The sequence below is a fragment of the Callorhinus ursinus genome, unplaced genomic scaffold, assembly GCF_003265705.2.
Source record: "Callorhinus ursinus isolate GAN/ISIS: 27379988/994484 unplaced genomic scaffold, GSC_fseal_2.0 scaffold4, whole genome shotgun sequence".
NCBI classification, from domain to species: Eukaryota; Metazoa; Chordata; class Mammalia; order Carnivora; family Otariidae; genus Callorhinus; species Callorhinus ursinus.
The window spans coordinates 43056725-43074133 of record NW_027397066.1 but is presented as its reverse complement, the minus strand read 5'-3'; the positions used below and the strand labels follow the sequence as shown (position 1 = coordinate 43074133).

Sequence of the window (17409 nt, the reverse complement as noted above, 5' to 3'; positions counted from 1 at the left end):
GCTGTGTTTTATGTGCTATTTTGATTCTGGAATAATTTCTCTAAGTTTGCAGTTATTTCAAAATAAAAAGATTTCAAAATTGCACTGGCTTATTGGATACCTCCACTGCGCTTACACCAGTTGATATGGTTTCTGAGGTTATTAAGTATTATAAATAAGTGAATAAATGGTCGAATAGCCTGCCACAGCCCGTTCTGAGTGGTTACTGAGAAGTACTCCAATCCCAGCTGCCCAGCTAGGTTTAATGAAAAGGGTGTCCCCAGTAACCCTACAAGGGGAATTAGCAATCAGATTCCTCTAAGTGGAATTTGCAATGACTTACAAGTCATTTATAATATCCCTCAAATGTGGGAAAATACAAGGTCTGTGACACTTGTGTAACTTTTCTTGTCATTCATCAATTCAGTCATTGAGCACCTACTATGGGCCAGGCCCTGTTCTAGGCACTGAGGGTAGGGCTAAACAGTAGAGAACATATATACTACCTGAACCCCAAAAGGGAACATAAGAAGGTAGCAATATAAGAACAATATAATTCAGGGCGCCTGGGTGGCTCAGTCGATTAAGCCACTGCCTTTAGCCCAGGTCATGATCCCAGGGTCCTGGGATCGAGCCCTGCACCAGGTTCCCTGCTCAGTGAGGAGTAGTCTGCTTCTCTCTCTCCCTCTGCTGCTCCCCCTGCTTGTGCGTGTGCACGTTCTCTCTCAAATAAATAAATAAAATCTTAAAAATACACACACACACACACACACATATATATAAAGCAAGCAATATTTATCCTATAAATGCTTATTGGCTGGATTGCAATACAATGCAAACATTTTCATATGCCAATTAAATACAGAAACAATAGAGCTATGAAAAGTCTGTCTACTTAATGCTTAAGGATCCAGAATTACCATGCTAAGGAAGCATGTGTGTTGTCACTGCCATCCACCAATATATTCAGAGCCACCCCCCACAACAACTTCCCACGGGGTCCATACCAAAGAGAAGAAAAAGAATAAAAGCAATCATCTATGGGAGAGATTATTGCATACCAGACAATGAAAATGGTATGCTTTGTTGTGAGTTAAGTTATGCCCCCCAAAAGATACGTGGAATTACTAGCCCCTGGTACCTGTGATTGTGGCCTTATTTGGAAAATAGGATCTTTGCAGATGTAATCAAATTAAGATGAAGTCATACTGAATGAGGGTGGCCTCTAACCCAGTGACTGGTGTCTTTATAAGAGAAAGGAGAGGGAGATGGAACACAGGGACACAGAGACGTGAAGACATACAGAAAGCAGGGAAGACAATACACTTGACGTTAGAGGCAGAGCCTGGAGTGATGCAGCTGCAGGACTGAGAATGCCCAAGGATTGCCTGCAACCACAAGAAACTGGGAAGGGGCAAGGAAGAATTCTTCCCTAGAGCCTTCAGAGGGAGGCCGGCCAGACTTGCCTACATCTTGATTTTTAGCTTCTAGGTTCCAGGAGTTTCCAACCACCCAGTTTGTGGTACTTGGTGATAGCAGCCCTTGGAAACTCACGTAGCCCTGTTTTATAATTAAGGATGCTGGAGGTCAAAGACGTTACACAGCTTGCTCAAGTTCACACAGCTAGTTATTAGCAGAACCAAAAGTCAAAGCAAAGCTGAGTGGCTCCAAAACCCATCTTGCCAACTTCTTTCTACCTTATAGTGTGACTGGATGATGCATAGGCTTCTCTTCCATGTCAAAATTAACATGGCAGAAATGAACTCTTGATCCCCCTCTTTTCCTTCCAGACTCCCCATCCCAATAACTTATATCACCATTCACCCAATTTTTTCATTGAAAAACTAGAGTCACCCCAGCTTATCCCCATTTCCCAATCCCTTATGTCTAATCTGTCAGCAAGTGCTGCTCATTTCATCTCCAAACTGAATCCTCAATCTAGCCATGTCTTGGGGCCTTCACTGCGACCACGCTGATCAGGGCTACGTGAACCCTGCAGTAGCCCTCCCATTTTCCCTCTTGCCCCTTACGCTCCATCTCCACCTGGCAGCCAGGGTGAACCTTGACAAATATAAATCAGATCCCACCACTTTCCCTGTTAAGGACCTCCAAGGACTTCTGACCGCACTCCAATAAAAAGCTAACCCTTGTCATGATAGAGTGGATATCTGTCATTTCTTTGGTTATTCGGGATCCTAACCTGCTTGCTACATTTGGGAAATTCCCGATTTTGGGGTTTCAATAGGTGGTAGAGTCTACTTCCCACTCCAGAACACTTCAGATACTCATTTTCCAGGCTTTTTGTGTCCCCATTCGATCACTGAAGGCCTGAGTAGAACAAAAGGCGTGGTGAAGCAGAATTAACTCTGCCTGAGTGTTTTTGAGCTGGGATGCAGGGTTTCTTTTCCCTGCCTTCAAACTGGAACTTGGGGACTGGAACTTACACCACTGGCTCTCCTGGGTCTCTAGGATGCCAACTGCAGCTCTTGGTACTTCTCAATCTTCATAATCATGTAAGCCAATTCCTTATAATAAATCTCTTTATCTATCTATACACACATATGCGTACACGTCCTCCATCCTATCGGTTCTGGTTCTGTGAAGGACCCTAATAGACCCACCACGCACGAGCTTCAGTGACCTCGGGGAATTGTCCTGATGACGGGTTGCAGCACCTTGGTCACCATCCAGTGAAGGGTCCAGGGACCAGCGCCAGCAGCGGAGGTAGCATTGTCCGTGTCCAGCTGCCACCCCCCTTCTCTTGTCACGCTTCCAAATCTGTCCCTGGCAATCCTACCTAAACGCCTTTCAGTAAATTCCTTTTCTGATATGATCTTCCAGTCGGTCTCTGTGACTTGCAAAGGGACTTGTAAATGTGGCTCATAAGCCTTACAAGTCCTACCTCCTTGCCCAGTGTCATCATATCCAACCCTTCCCACGGGGTCCCTACGCTCCCTCTCTCTGGACCCTTTTCCTCCCAGCTCTTGCCGCCTGGGTCTTTGGCACTCGGCCTTCCCCAGGGCTTTACATGGTGGCTCCTTCTTGTCATTGAGGATTCAGCTCAAAGAGCTCCTCTCAGGGAGGACTTTTCTGACTGTGTGACCGAAAGCAATCCCTTCTCCACCAAGATAGTCTCATGAATGATTTTATTTTCTTTATAGCCCTTGCAACTACCTAGAAGTGTCTTGTTCATGGTTTTACATGTTTATGGTCTACCTCTCCCATTAGAAGTGATCCTAGGAGGGGCGCCTGGGTGGCTCCGTTGTTAGGCGTCTGCCTTCGGCTCAGGTCATGATCCCAGGGTCCTGGGATTGAGCCCCGCATCGGGCTTCCTGCTCTGCGGGAAGCCTGCTACTCCCTCTCCCACTCCCCCTGCTTGTGTTCCCTCTCTTGCTCTGTGTCTCTTTCTAAAAAAATAAATAAAATCTTAAAAAAAAAAAAAAAAGTGATCCCAGGAGAGCAGGGACCTTTTCGGCCTTGTCACTGCTGCAACCCGAGGACCTCGAACGGTTTCTGGCCCAGGCCAGACTTCTCGGGGGTCCCGTGACCTGCTCCAGGGCTCACTCTTCATGCCCGAGCATTAATTTCTGACTGTAGTAAACTCTCGAATTTGTTCTTTCTGAGGATCTAGGCTTTATTCCCCTCAGGGCGCCAGCAGGGGTGGTGCTGTCCAGGTCGATTATTGCCATTGCCGTTTAAACTCTGAAAACTGCTAGAGTGTTTGACAGGAAAAAGTTAGAAGGCCAAAAGCCCCGACCACCCCAAGCTCCAAATGTCATCAAGAGAGGCCTGGCTGGGCTGGCAACAAAGGGCGCCCACTGGGACTTTTCACTGAGAAGCAATAGTAACGAAAAAAAATTTATTTCTTTGTTCTGGTCTGTCCTAATCCTATTAATGTGCTTCTTGCTGGAGAAGGGGGGCCCAGGAAGGGGATCTGGGTTTTCAGGCTTTTGGAGGAATATTTAGAGAGCCAGGCTGTTTGGGGTGGGGAGGAGGACCCAGATACAGGGAAATCAGGAGGGGCGTCGGCGGGGAGGAAAAGAGCTGATCTCAGAGGGCAGAAGCGAGCTGGAGGGAAGGGGTGAATGCCCCAGAGAGACGAAGGATGGAGGGAGGGAAAGGAGAAGGAAGGAAGGAGGAAGAGGAGAGCGTGAGACCAAGGGGTGGGACGGGCACAGAAAACTATGGATCCCATGTCCCCCCCCTTTTTTTAATTCCAGTAAGAGCGATTTCCCTCAGTGAGTTACTGGAAGGAAACCCTGTGTGGTTAATCTGGATCCCGTGCACTATCTTTCCCTCCTCTCTCTACCCAACAGACTCCAGTCCGACCTCCACAGCGATGAGCAAGCCCAGACAGTGCATTTACAGAGTGCCCAACACAGCTCAAAAGACCTTCCCTCTATTGGCCCTCAGTCCTTGCAGCGACCCTATGATGGAAGGCCAGTGCTTGTGGCCCCATTATTTAGATGGGAAAACTGAGACCCAGAGAGCTGAGTTAACTTGCCCGAAGTCACACATCTGATGAAGGGGGGAACTGGGGTTCGATTCCAAGCAGTCGAGCTCCAGAGTCCGTCTTTCTCAAACATCCCCTCATTAAACAGATAGTGAGGAGCTGCTCTATTCCAGACCCCCTAACGTCTTTTCTACCTCCCCAGGCAAAGCTGATCACTGCCTTCTCTGTGCTCCCAAGGTATTGTGTATTCCCGTGGTCCCAGCGTAATAAATTGTGCTTGTATGATCTGCCTTCCCCAGAGCCCTTACATTGCCTGAGGCCCTAGCTCTGCCTTCATATCACTGTATGCCCGGCGCCCAGTCCTGCGCCTCATACAGAGCAGGTCCCCAGGAAACGTTTGCTGGGTAATAGCGAATGATTGATTTATTACTATTATGTGCTGTGAATTTGGAGCTAGTGCCTCAGATTCTGGCGCGGTAGGCTTCACTGGGCTAATATGGGAAATGCCAAAGCTGCAGCTGAGGCAGAAGAAAGGCAGTGTGCAATTGCCCAACTGTGTCTTGTTTCATTCACCTCAAACTTGTGCCGCCCAAGGCAAGACCGGGCGGGGTGGGGGCGGGGGAAGCAAGGGAAAGCAATCAGCAGCACTAGGCTAGGAGGCATTGCATCGGCAACTCAAGTGCTCCAAGGAGCTGTGCACACCCCAGGAGGGTTCGGGGCTGACGTGACATCTCTGGGATGCGAGCCGATGGCAGGGGCCGAAGCTGTCATCGCTCGCGTCTAGGAGAGGGCCTAGGTAGAACAGCATGTGAGGGAAAGGTCATCACCCATTCTCAGCAGATCCTGCTGCATTCACAGAATCACAGACCCCAGCGATCGACCAGTTCAGTGGTTTGTAAAACCTCCCTCTTGCTCTGAGTAGGAGGACTCTCTCTTCTAACCAGATATGAACGGCAGATAAATGTCAGGCTGCTCTGGGTAAAGCAAGGGTGAAGACTCAAAGTCCCACCCACCACCATCCTCACGCTCCCTGAGTATTTTGAAAACCACTGATGTTTCAAAGGTGGTGAATTCAACCCCCACAGAGCTTAGATGACCCATAGGAAGTGACCTAGGTGCTAAGTAACAGTTAGGTGGGATTTACCAGATCTGAAGAAGTTTCCCCGATTATGTCCCTCTACTTCTTTTAGAATAAATACAAATCCACTAAACACAGAGATGAAAATGGTGCTCTGTATTTGCTAGGGTGTTGTTTTCAGGGCGCTCCCTGCAGCCTGGCGCACTGCCGCTTGTTAGAACCTGCCTACAGCCAGACTGGACAAACGGTGGAGCCCTGAGTTGTACTCTGTGCGCTTATGTAACACTTGACAGGCGGAAAAACTCTTTTTTGGATGTGGTGGTGTAATTTGTGGAAAGATTAATTTGCGTGACAGGCAGATGTTGCCAGAAGACAACATCCTCTCCCTTCTGTCGCCTTCACTTTCTAAGGGCTGTTCACAGAAGGCGTCATGCGGGTTTGCCCTGTGTGGGGAAGACGGCAACTGGCACCTGTAGGGGACGCTAGCAGGGTATCCGGGGAGGCTGCTGAGACTCCCAGGGCCTAGGGACTGTGTGGGACAGCAAGTAGCTAGGACTTGTGCTCCACACCACCACACATGCCCGCGGGAGGCAAGTCCTCAACCAACATAGAGAGCCAGACCCAAGGTGAAGGTCAGGTCCCCTAGATGGCACCAAAGCCACAAGCGTGCCTGGCTTCCAGGGGAGCGTGCGGGACTTTTCTTTCCCCAGCTTTATTGACGTATAATTTACAAATAAAACTGTGATATATTTAAAGCGTACAATGCGATGATTTGATATATACGTATAATGTGGAAGGATTCTCACTATTGAGTGAATTCACACATCTATCACTGAAATTGTTCCTTTTCTTTCTTTCTTTTCTTTCTTTCTTTCTTTCTTTCTTTCTTTCTTTCTTTCTTCTTTCTTTCTTTCTTTCTTCTTTCTTTCTTTCTTTTTCTCTTTCTTTCTTTTTTTCTTTCTTTCTTTCTTTCTTTCTCTCTCTCTTTCTTTCTTTTTTTGTGCGAACACTTAAGATTAATCTCCTGCCAGTTTAGTAGGATGGGGGGTGTGGAGCAGATAAAATTTGATTTGGAAAAAGAAATGTGACTTGTCTTTTAGAGACAAAAATGCTGAGATCCTCGTCATAGTCAAGGTTGAGGAAACCAAATATGCTTCACGTGTTATCGTTTTTGATCTCCACACTATCCACACTAGTTAGGGCAGGCGATATTGTTCTGCTCATTTTCTCAGTGGGCAAACTGGGTCCTCAAGTGGTTTAGTGTCCCACAGCTACTAAGAGGTGGAACTTAGAGTCTTCTCCTTTTTCCTTCAAATATCACTTCCAAGATTTGTCTCGGAAAGAGAAGGTATACTGGATATGATGTCATGGGAGAACTTGCTACTCTTAAGAAAGTAAAGGGAGGGGCACCTGGGTGGCTCAGTCAGCTGGGTGCCTGCCTTTGGCTCAGGTCATGATCTCGTGGTCCTGGGATCGAGCCCCATGGTGGGCTTCCCACTCAGTGGGGAGTCTGCTCCTCCCTCTCCCTTTGCCCCTCCCACTGCTCATGCTCACTCTCTCTCTCTCGCTCTCTCAAATAAATAAACACAATCTTAAAAAAAAAAAGGCAGTAAAGGGATGGAGTATTTTTCTAATTAGATTCCCCCAAGCTTGTACCAGAAGGGATGCATGATGACTCGCAAAAGTACTTAGAGTGTAGTGGAGGGAATTGGCCCTCAGCATTCATTGAGACCTTCTTCTGTGATTTGCAGCCCTGCGGAGTACTTGGCTACAAGGATTTCCTAAGCTCTCTTGATTCGAGGGTTCTGGCTGTGAATCAGATTCCACCTGTTTGAAGTGCTTATGGGAGGTGGAGCAGGTGACAGTGAGGCAGGGCCATCTTTTCCCTCCCGCCCCAGCTGCTGCCATTGGCCAAAATGGGCCAACATGGGCATGGGGACACGTTTTCCTGCAGTGGTGTCCTTGTCTGGCCCCCAGCTTCCCAGGTGTGAAAGGCAGTAGCCACAACTCAGCAACAGCCAGGTCCTCATCCCTGCACTGCAGCTCTGAGGGGGGCTTTGGAAGTCAACAATTCCTGATCTTCATTTCCTGGCTGTGCCGGAGATAGCAGCTCCTTTGGTGGGTCAGTTCGGCAGTGTTTGCAGGAGGCATACTTGTAGGACTAGCCTAGAGCCCACCGTCTAGCTCTTTAAATCCTGCGTAAACACCGAATCCCCTGTATTAAATCCCTCTCTGCTTGAAATAGAACAGTGATGGGTTTTGTATAAGTACCTTGAAGGATACATAAAGTTCCATAAAATAACATAAACCTTAGAAAAATATCCTGGAAAATGAAATGAGGGGGAAGCAAGCCATGTGATTAGTACAAAGTGTGTATCATCAAACTGTCTCCATTTGCAAGTGGTAGATCACTAATTTGGTTCTAGAGAAAAAAAGAAGTATTTGATTTACAAAATTCATTAAGCCAAAACATTCCATTTCATGGAAAACACCATTTGTTCCAGCACCAGAAAGAGATTTCTCTCATGGGTCTTAAAAATGCTGTTAATGATAATAATATAGTAGAAGTGATCTGAGCACAGTAATTCACTAATTGATTTAAAAACAAAACAAAAAAACCCGACACTGCTTAAAGTGGGGGCAATATTTATAAAAACATCATGATACAGTCACACCTTACACCTTTTATTTAAATCAATCCGATGAATATACGTTTGTTTCCCAATCTTTTCACAGGGCAATGCCCTTTCTTTGATTCTGAATCCTCTGATTTGAGTTATGGTGTCATCTTTCTTCTGTAAGTCAAATCCACAATACATCATCTAGGATTTGAAGTTAAATTGGAATGTGACATTAAACAAATTGTGAAGCATTTTGAGTGTGTATTTCTTCTAGGTTTTTTATAGTTTTTCCCCCATTTTTAAAAGAGTTGTTATACCCGTATCTACTTTGAGAGCGATTTTTCTTGGTCACAGCTTTATGAAGTTTTTCCAAATATTTTCCTTGATTTTTATTGAAATAAATGGCAGTCATACTTTTTGGAGTATTTTAATATAAATATCAAAATATATTATTATGATAAGTTCAACTGACATAAATGTGTTTGGAACAAAACAACTTGGCTAGTGTGAGCACAAGTGGGTGGGCAGACTGGGGAATAACCCTATTGGCCCAGAGTGTCCAGTGGGTCTGGACATCAGTCTTTATGATTCACAGAGGGTCCAGAGGGCTCTGGTGAAAATCATGCTCAAGTATGAACATGAATTGAGTCCTGTATTGCCAGCACTTAACACAGATGATCTCATTTAATTTGACAAACAGCCTATGAGCTAGGAGCTATTCTATTTCGATTTAACAGATGAGGCAGCTGAGACTCAGAAAAATGATAGGACTGGCCCAAAGTCTTATAGTTAACAGATGGCAGGGCTGGGATTAAAACTAAGGTCTTCTCGGGGCACCTGGGTGGTGCAGTCGGTTAAGCGTTCAACTCTTGGTTTCCGCTCAGGTCGTGATCTCAGGGTGGTGAGATTGAGCCCCGAGATGGGCTCTACACTCAGTGGGGACTCTGCCTGAGTTTCTCTCTCCCTCTCCTTTTGCTCCTACCCCCGCTCCCTCTCTCTCTCTCAAATAAATAAATCTTAAAAAAAAAAAAAAAAAAAAACCCTCAGGTCTTTTCAACTCCAAACATTAACCACAATGTTCTTTTTACAATGTCCTTAATGTAAGGTGAAAGCTGATGGAATACCCCAAAGTCTAATTCAGCAAAAGCATTTCTGGGGGTTACGGTACAATATAAACCTAGTCTGTGCACATAGCTTTCTTCTGTTCATGGATAGAACTTGACTTTCAAATGAGAGGGAAGACGAACTAATTATTCTTGAGACAATTGTGCATAAGCATGGTTTCTATTAACAAAGTTTTCAATGGATCCCGAATGTCAGGGGGTTGGAGGTTACTCTGCCTAACAAATACCTGGAGTGCAGCTATTTTCACTGTTGGGTAAGAGCTGGCTAATGCTTTACTAATCAGCCCAAAGAGGGGCAAGGATTGACATTCTTGGGGGTAGGGAAGTTGCGATCATTGGACAGCAAGTCAAAGACCAGGTGATAGCCTACTGTAGTCTGAACAGTTCATATCTAATGTAACCCTGGTGTGGTTTGGTTTATTTTACTCATAGGCAACTGAGCTATAGAAGCATGTGTGTGATTGAGAAATAATTCCTTTCTTTCAATTTCCCTTAGACATCTAAGAAAAGGTAGTCATCTTACTTTTAAAATACACTGAATAAAAACCAATCCAAGCAAGCTAATATTCCTTCTACTTTCTTTGTCCTTTTGTACTTACCTAAAGGATATTATACTTTCAGACTTTGGTAATGAATGCATGCATCTGCCCAGCACCACTCTACACCCTCTCATATGGATCATCTTTATTGAATAAAGGGACTAAAATCTATTATCACACACTTTCCCTTGATTTAGCTTTTAACCCAAACAAACAAATGCATGGCATCCTCTACATTTTGTTAGAGGTGGACCAAAAATGTTAGGTCTTAGACTTCCAGTAGCCAGTATGACAAGTTCTTATCTGAAAATATCAGGTTTTTGGCATGTCCATCCTATGGGAAATCATAAGTTTAATTTATATGTGATGATCTGGAGTGATAATCACAATATATTGGAAGTTAAAAATTTAAGTCGTAGTACTAATAAAATTCCCATTTCTTTTTTTAATTTTTTAAAGATTTATTTGAGAGAGAGAGAGAGAGAGAGTGGGGGGAGAGGCAGAGGGAGCGAGAGAGAGAATCCCGAGCAGACTCCCCACTGAGCATGGAGCCCCACACGGGGCTCAATCCCCTGACCCTGAGATCATGATCTGAGCTGAAACTAAGAATTGGATGCTCAACCAACTGAGCAACCCAGGTGCCTCTATTCCCATTTCTTTAAATAACAGGAAAATATATATATAGAAAGGTATGGAAGGAACCATACCAAAGTTATCATTGATTACTTAAGGGGGAGTAACAATTAAACAAGTCTTTTCAAAATAATAGTATATGACATACAAATTAAAACAAAATTTGAAAACAAATTGGTGCTGGAGAAGTCTGGGAAAATTGTAGACAAGGAAGATGTATTTCCTTCCCTATCTCCATATTAAGTCAAAAGGGGAGCCCGTGGTTAAGTGGCTGGGGCCTGCCCCCAAAGCGCTGCAGGTCTAGAAGTCTTCCAGCAAGAGGAGGCATGAGCTACAGTCAACCACAGCAGGTGGGATGGATTTTAAGCTGCCGAACTGGGGCGGGGGGCGGGGGGGGACTTTCAGTGGTTTCCCAAATGTGGTCTGTGTTAAGAGGAGAGGGTCTGGGGGTAGCTGTGGGATGGGGAAGAAGAGCCTGGCAGGTGGACTTCCGGGACCCCATTGCCACTGTTCTGGGATTTTCACACACCTTGGGCTGTAGCAGAGGCAGCAACAAAAGAAGTCGAAAATTTCTGATTCCATTGAGAGGGACTTTGGAGTCAAATAAAATTTACTCAGTCTCCCTCTTACACTCCCTCTTAATCTTCCTCATCCGTGTAATGCAGATAAATTCACACCTTCTAGGACCCGTTATAAGCATAAGGTGAAGGGATGCCATTAGAGATGCCGTTAGCGTTTAACATATGGTCACTTAAAAGAGGAAAAAAAGGGGTCAACTACATGGTAGATAGAGGCACAGGCAGGGCAAGTGATGGGCTTGGAAGGCCTTACACTATACCACTGTCTTCACCTTTCCCTGTCACCTTTAGACATTATGCATTTCAGAGACCTGGGTGAAATGGTCACCAACATGTGTTCTGAGCACCTGTTCATCCTGGGGACTTCCTCTTTCCCTGTCTAAAAAAGTCATCTCATTTTGCAAGGTTCCCACCTAAAAATGCTCATCAGCCTGGGAGGAAAGAAGGCCAATAGGGCAGGAAGCTGCTGTGTAGCGATCATGATGGTAAGACCCCTTCTTGGATCATAGGCCAGGACAAAATGCAAGTCCTTTACTGACCCAGGTAGTCTGTCTTGATCCAAACAGGACAATAAATACACAGAGAGGCAGTCTGACCGAGTGTTCAGAACCCAAACTCTGAAACTAGACTCCCTGGATTCAAATCCTGCCCCAGCCACTTCCCAGCTATGTGGCCTTGGTTAAGTTACCTGATCTCTCTGTGCCTTCGTTTGTTGAGAGGATCCGATTAGTTCATGTATGGGCACTTAGGGATAGTAAGAGCCATGTAAGTGTGCACTGAGAGTTAGCACATAAGCTACATTTCTCATACCCATGTCCACACAGACATAAATCAATGACAGCCTTCTTTTTCACTGAATCTCTTTGAGGTCTCTGTATCCTTCTGAACAAAGCCACTCCACGCAGTTGTTAACGGAGTAGATCACCAAATGAAAACTATTTTCACATCATATTATAAAGCCAACTGGAATATTTACAGGTAAGCAGTAGAGAAAGTCAGTTTACCCATCCCAGTTTTCTATACCAAACATTGCATGAAAAGTAAAAATGTATTCTTATTAAAGGCAAATGATGCCATACAAGGGAGATTTGGCACTCAGGCCAGTCAGCCTGTTGTGTGGACAAAAATGTGTTCAGCTGCCCTAGAATACTTATTCACATCCTGAGACAAGCAACCATGAAAACGTCCCTTTTGCCTGTCCTCATTCTTCATTTGCTATAGAATAAGAGCGGCTGCTAAGCCACAGACCACAAAGAAAAAGGTCAGTTTCATGAAATACACCACAGTCCTGCTGATGTGCTTGAAAAAGCACGCACACTTCAAAGCCAACCATGGACAGAGACACATAGGCGAACCACTCGAGAACATTTATTTCAACTAGGAACATTTACCCCCGAGGACCCAGCCCTTGTGAGGTTAAACCCCTCATAGAAGAACCCACATCATAAAAGCTGCATTTAACCAACAAAAGTGGAATCAACAGAGAAGGAGACATAACAGCTTGTTAATTTATAACCAACAATAACAACTGTTTGAAACAAAGGCAAAGTGGTATTTTCACCCCCACTCTCACTGAACCGAAATTCTTGATTTGCTCTCTCTCTAAGGCTCTTCTCTGCACTACAGACCCCACGCCCTCTGCAAACCCAACATTTTGTTTTTCTCATGAGGCTCAAATGAACAAAACTGTTCTTTGAAACATAAAGGGGAAAATGTTCCTGGAAGATATGGGGACGTTCACATGGTACATAAGGGAGTGGACAGATCATGAATCTGTGAGATCAACAGATAATTCTGGAACATCACATTAATTTTTACTTCAACCACCATTCTCACCAACATTTAGAAGAGTTGGTATGAGTAGCAAAGTGGTTGATTTATCTTTTCTTACATTTCTGAAGGTGAATGAAATGCCTAAAAGATCATCCAAAACCCAGAAAAGGACAAGAAAGGGCTTGCCCGTATACCAACTAGATTGGTGACATTACTGTTTAAAATCCTCGGATTCAGGGGTCAAACAGACTAATGCTTGCCTCTCAGCTCCAGTGCTCTTAAATATGAGGTTTATGGCAAGACAGTGAGCCTTTCAGAGGCTAAGGTTTTTCCATCTTTTTTTTAAAGATTATTTATTTATTTATTTGAGAGAGAGAGAGAGAGAGAGAGAGAGAGAGAGAGCACATGAGCAGGGGGAGGAGGGACAGAGGGAGAAGCAGATAAGCAGATTCCCCCCTGAGCAGGGAGCCTGACGCAGGACTCCATCACAGGACCCTGGGATCATGACCTGAGCCAAAGGCAGACACTTAACTGAGCCACCCAGGCACCCCAGTTTTTTCATCTTTAAATGGAGATAAGTAGTAGCTACCTCCTGGTGGTAATGTGAGGCTTAAATAAAGAAATATGTGTAAAACAGCCAATATAGATCCAGGTTCATGGTAGACATTCAATAGCTATCATCATCATCACCAACATCATCACTGGTAATGATCCAAACAAGGTAACCTATCAATTATCAGTTAGTTATATGACCAAAACATCTAGAAAGATCCCAGAGACAATAAGTGAGACTCGATGAGCATGTGTGTGCTGTAATAGAGAGTCAGGTGTGTGGTGTCATCTTACAAGGCAAGAATAATTGAAAATTAATTCATTGAAATCATTTTAATATCTATTAACTACAAACAGGTATGAGAGTATTGGGGGGGATGATGGCAATGTTCTAAAACTGCATCACAGGGATGGATGAACTCTATAAATTTAATAAAATCACTGAAATTACAATGAGTGGGTTTTATGGTATGTTAATTATACCTCAATAAAAATGCTAAAAAAATTCTCCATGGACAGAAGCTGAAGGGGAATTCAGATGACAGAAAGAACAGAAACCGCCTTGCATGCAGTGCAGCATAAAAAGACAAAAAAAAGGAAAATATGAAAGTTGGATTAAGAGACACTGAGAACAAAGTTAAGAGTCTCTGTGGTGCACTGAACCGGAATTCCAGAAGGAGAAGAGAAACATGACACGACGGGTAGAGGTAACTTAAAAAGGAGTAAGGACGTCCCAATATTGATGAAAGACACCAGTCCACAGATTCTAGAAGCCAAAGAATCCCTAATAAGATAAATGGAAAGAAATTCGAGTTTAGACACACTATAGTGACACTACGAAGACCAAAGACAAAGAGACAATGTTAGAATCAACAAAGAAAGAATGAAAACTTCCTCAAAAGAATAAAACTGATCCGACTTCTCAACAGTGACGATGGAAATGAGAAAAGAGTGGAAACAACTGTGCTGAGATGAATGCGCTGAATATAACTGCTGTTGTTGAATTCTATTTCCAGTGAAAATACTGCTCAAGAATGAGCGACACCTAGGTGGCTCAGTCGGTGGAGTAGCCTTTAATCCCACATGACTGCTATCCTTATAAAAAGAGGAAATTTGGACACAGACATACACATGGAGGAAGAACCCCATATGAAGAAGGCAGAGTCTACAAGCCAAGGGATGCCTAAGATGGCCAGCAAATCACCAGAAGCTAGGAGAGAGGCACGGGACAGATTCTCTCACAGCGCTCAGAAGGAACCGACTCTGCCAATACCTTGTTCTTGGACATTGGCCTCCAGAACTGAAACAATACATCTCTGTTGTTTACACCCCGCAGCATGCAGTGCTTTGTTACAGCAGCCCCAGAAGACTAATACTTCCCTTCCCAAAAACTCTCTCGAACGCAGACCAGCTGGTACTTCCTGCTACAGCCCCACTGGCCCCAAGACCCCTCATGCAGATGCTACCCCCACTGACCCTCTCCCAAGATCAAGCCTGGAATGGGGGAGCTCTCCCGCCTGCAGTCTCTGTCCTTTCAGCCCAGGGACTTGTTGGCAGCTTCAGTGCATTTCCCCATTCCACCTAAGGAAAGAGAACTTCCGCCACTTTCCCTTCCTCCCCACCTTTCCCCATCCACCCAAGTCCCCCGTCTACTTCTCATCTCATTCCCACAAAGCAGCCGTGCACACCTCGACAAGCCTGCACAAAAGAACTTTCCTAGTTCCCCTTTCCCCTTCTCCGCAAAGCCGCACCTCTAGTGCGTGTAAAATGAAGCCGCCCTCCCAGGTCCCACTCTGGGTAAAAGTTCTGTTTTCTGCGATTTCCTGTCTTTCCCGGGCCCATGTCTTCCCAGATGGCTCTCCCTTACTCCATGCTGATGGGATGTTTAATTATTCATTCAAAAGTATTAACTAATCACTCATGAAGCACTGTGCTAGAAGCTTCAGGAGTGTCTGAGACAGAGACCACCTGTGTCTCAAGAAAGCCAGAATGTGGTAATCATCTAAGGGGGACAGCTAAGTCTTTCCTTAGGCTAAGTCCAGTAGATTTGTATGGGCTTCCTGGAGAAAACTGGGATTTCTAAGGCATCATCTTGGCTCCATGAGAAAGAGTGATAGATGAATGATGTCCGCACGGACATGCAGTGGGGGATGCCAGCACGGGAAGACCCATATTTGCCACCACCAAAGTACAGACTCTGATCTGGATCCAAATTCTGGCTCCATGTCTACTAAGTGAACTTAGGCAAGTCTTAACCTCTCACAGCCTCTTGAGCAATTTAACCTCTGAATGTTTGGATAAATATTTTAACAAGTAAATGATAACCAATAAAACTAGCAATCCTAGCACATATAGGTATTTTAGGTTACCTGATTTTAAGATAGGACAGAGTGGGGGTGGGGAGGAGATACAAGAACCAAAATTATTACAGTACAAGGCAGAAGAGGTTTTAAGAGCAGTAAGAAATACGGGTACAGAATGCCATGGGAATTGAAAGGCAACTTCCAATTGAGATCATTTCCCTGGTCTTGAAAGGTGGGAGCAGAAAGAGTGGGGCATATTCATGGGTCTATGGTAATGTAAGAGAAGCCAGGAAGGAGGGCTTGGTCAATAGGGAGCCCTGAATTCCTGGGTACAAAGTTGGGATTTTAATAGAATGACAGAAATCTCCATAGCAAAGTCAAGTTTCACAGCAAACTAGTGCGATATTATTTGCATTCAGGAGAGAAGCAACTAGAAGCAAATTTTGACCGTACAGTTCCACATGGGATACCAACTGGGTTATGCTAGTATGGGAGCATCGTCTTTGCTCCTAGTAAGCCTAATAGCCCATGTAAAAGTTACTGTTTGTGAGCACTATTTATGTATCAGGCATAAGAATGTGGTCTAGGCAGATTATGCTATTATGGAAACTGGAAACTAAGATTTCAAGAGCCAACTGCCCAGTATCACACAGCAGTAAGTGGTCATGAGACAACGCTGGAACTAGGATTTGAATCCCGTTTGAGCCAGGACACCAAGCACCTGATGCTACTTTGTGATTAAAAGCTGGACCTGCAAGGGAACTAACTACAGGCTAATAATACAGGGGCCGTTGACTGCTTTTAACTCAAGATTTTACCACATGAAAAAGTCTCAATGACATTGAAAACCTTCAGCAAGAAAGGACTTCTTTGTTTTGTGGTCAATTGGCATTCATTCCTGTCTGTAATATAATAATGGAAAATGCTTGGCCGAAATGTGGCTGTTTTTCACTGACTCTTGAAGTGTTCCCGGCCACAAGATTCCCTCCTGATTGCAAAGGGAGTCCTCTTCCTTGTAGGTCACACCTTTCACCCCTCCTTCCCCTTTCCTTTATGGAGATACTATTTTGGCAGGTGTAGATGCCACATCAATAAAGACAATCAAAGCTGATGGTGTTTTATGCGCCTAACTCATTTGTAATAGGATTCCGTGGTTCACGGTTGCTGTTTCAGGCTGGGAGGTCTCTCAGGCCCTGGGCAGGTTCCGCTGGTCTGGACAGCACTTCAGAATCATGAAGGATGCTCCAGCCACAAGAAAGGACCCAACTAATGGGCACAAATCACCTTCCTCCAAGCAAGTGATAGAGCTCAACTGTTCCGGAAGCAAGTGAGAATAATGGTTGAAGGGTAGAGCATGAACATCTCACGATGGACTAATCTTTATCTCTTTGAAATCCAAGCCAACAGGAACACAAACCATTTTCCTGGGAGTCCTCATGTCAACCCTGTGGATTACTTTACAGTTCATGTTCATTTTTAGACAATCTCTTTTAGGAGGAAACATGCCAGTTATATTAGACTAAACCACATGAAATGGCTATTTAGCTATCATTTTGCCCACAAAAACGGTCATTTCACACAAATCAACCTAATAATAATGATAGCAATGTATAGTCTTCTCAAAATGTTTCCTATATTTCTTTTTCAGTTTAAATGGAGACCTTGGGTTGTAAAAATAAAATGAGGAAATACAGCACACACTAAATTCTTAATATCTGTTGAATCTTCAAGTATATAAATCCTTGCGATCTGATGGTCTTGCTTCTATCTTAGGCA

The 17409-nt window shown here is 44.5% G+C and overlaps 1 long non-coding RNA gene across 1 annotated transcript in view; it reads left to right on the top strand.

The window, feature by feature from the left end:
* The window catches only part of LOC141372606 (uncharacterized), a 36401-nt gene extending 24434 nt beyond the window's left edge, over positions 1-11967 (top strand). Inside the window, exon 3 of the long non-coding RNA XR_012377919.1 lies at positions 11874-11967. This is a non-coding gene — a long non-coding RNA (uncharacterized lncRNA). The remainder of the gene's footprint in view (positions 1-11873) is intronic.
* Positions 11968-17409: the final 5442 nt, after the last annotated feature.